This window comes from Penaeus monodon, chromosome 10 (assembly GCF_015228065.2).
Source record: "Penaeus monodon isolate SGIC_2016 chromosome 10, NSTDA_Pmon_1, whole genome shotgun sequence".
Taxonomy (NCBI): Eukaryota; Metazoa; Arthropoda; class Malacostraca; order Decapoda; family Penaeidae; genus Penaeus; species Penaeus monodon.
In genome coordinates, this window is record NC_051395.1 from 4,878,040 (window position 1) to 4,880,539 (window position 2,500).

Sequence of the window (2,500 nt, forward strand, 5' to 3'; positions counted from 1 at the left end):
AAGAAAACTATCAGCATTCACTGTAGGTGGTTCTCATCAGCAATTGTACCGTTATCTTTACTTAACGTCGGGCGTTTATAAGACATACGTTAAACAGGTTTATTACAGATAAAGTTAAAAGACAAACAGACAGTAAAACATGAAACGATAAAACAAACACAAATAAAACAGAGTAAAATGAATGGTTGTACAAAGAGAAACTTAGAACATTAAAATACGAACTATGAAACACAAACATGAAACAGAAAATACACTTCATAAAACAAACGATAAAACGATACAATGAAACTAATAAAACGAATGATAAAAGTGAAATAGAAAGCTAGATAAAAGGAACATAAAATGAGACCATACAAACAAGATAAAACGAGCGATAAAACAGTAAAAAATGGCACTAGAGTAAAACAAATAAAAAACAACACGATGATAAGAAAGCGCCGGTCACTTTTGAGTCACTTTTGGCCGAAGAAATATCCCGAAAATTATCTCTTACCTCCTATATTGAAAAACTACCCCCACGACCACTTAACAGGACAGGGGAAGCCCATTCCGGGGTTCCTCAGACTGTCGGCTTAGCAGGCCAGTAGCAAAATCCCCCCATTTGTTGTTTTCCTTGCTTCCCACGTTACTTTGTAGGCGGGAAAAGGAGATAATTATGGTTCTTTAAAATCAACAACAGCAAAAAAATCTAATGACTCCACATAGTTAAAATCCTGGTATATGCAATAAAATAATTGATAAAATGACATAGGATTAAAATAACTATTTTAAAATATTAATTTCTTGTAACGAACCAAGAATACTTAAAATTTAGAGAACATTAAACGCTTCTGATAAGAAATTTAAAATAAATAAAACTTGAAATTAATACTACCTAAAATTAATGCTATTAATACTAATTAATACTATTAATACTATACTTAAAATTAATACTATACTTAAAATTAATACTATACTTAAAATTAATACTACTTAATTAATACTTAAAATTAATACTACTTAATTAATACTTAAAATTAATACTTAATTAATACTACCGAACTTTTAAGTATTTAAAATGGGCCACCGTGATCTTTATGAATATATATAAAATCTTAAAATGTAAAGTATATGGGCTTAGGTGCTTTGTCCTCTTCGGGCAAGAAAGTCAGATAAAACAATAAAAATGTAATTTATTTGGTACAATAAAAATTGGCAGTTTTAATCGTGTGTGTGTGGTGTGCGCGGGCATCCTCCTCACTCGCGAGATAAAGATGGTTTTGTTGGGGCCTGGAGGTGATGTTGCCGGCTGGAGGACGTGTTGTACTATAGCTGATGATGGCATGGGGAAGGCTTCGATGCTGCAAAGCCCCATTGACAAAGCAACAGAGAATTGCCGCCACGCACTGTTCCACCAGGTGGGAGTGTTGCCACCTTTAGCTCTTTCAATTCTTTTCTTAGTCGTGTCTGTGGGAGAGTTGGAGGTGAGAGGAGATTTTCCTATACCGTATTACCTCCTGAAGTGATGACAAAAGATCGACGAGGTCAATCACTACATCTCGCCATGGGCTCCCCCCTGAGTGCAGTCATGGCCTGCCCGTTCATGGAGACGCTGGAGAGGGATAACTACAAGGATACAATTGGCAGATGTTCAACTTGGCTTCGTTACGTAGATGCTGTCCTCTTCATTGTACCCAGAAGGCCGTGCTTACAACATACACTGCCGTGGCTTAACTAAGTTCACGAGAAAATCCAGTTCACCGTGGAGGAGGAAAAAGAGGAGAAATTACCTTTCCTGGAAACTCTGATCTATCGGAGTGACGATGGCTTACGTTTCTCAGTATACAGGAAGTCTACATATAAAGATGATTACATCCATTATTCCTCCGCCAACAGCAGCAAAACAAATTCTGGTGCTGTAACTGGCTTCTTCCTCAGAGCACTGAGGATCTGCAGCCCTGAATTTCTTGAGGATGAAGTTACCTATATGATTAATTCTTTCATGAATCACAAATATCCCAGAGGCTTCCTGCTAAACCTCAGAAAGAAGGCGGAGAACTTACTCGCAAGATCAGACCCTGCACCCTCATATTACCGCCATGTAACATTTCCTAGGCGATCAGCAGATACTTCGACAAGACAGTGAGTATCGCCAGCACATCTGGGGAAAAGATACATGACATAATACGAGACAGGAAGCACCCTGAAAGCAACCCTAAAAGTGCTGTATATGGCATACCTTGCAGGAAGTGCAACAAAGCATACTTTGGTGAAACAGGCCATGGTTACAGCATCAGGATCAGCGAACATCGAGCTAGCATCCGTGTCCACAGGACTTCCAACGCCATGGTGGTACATTTAGATGAAGCTGGACATCTACCAATGGAAGGAAGCAGAAATAGTCCATGGAGGACTGAACAAACAATAAAGAAAAATCATGGAAGCAACGTACATCCCGACGGAGAATAGTGTCAACACAGCATCGGGTAAATTCAAACTGTCCAAGGTTACAGCAGCAATC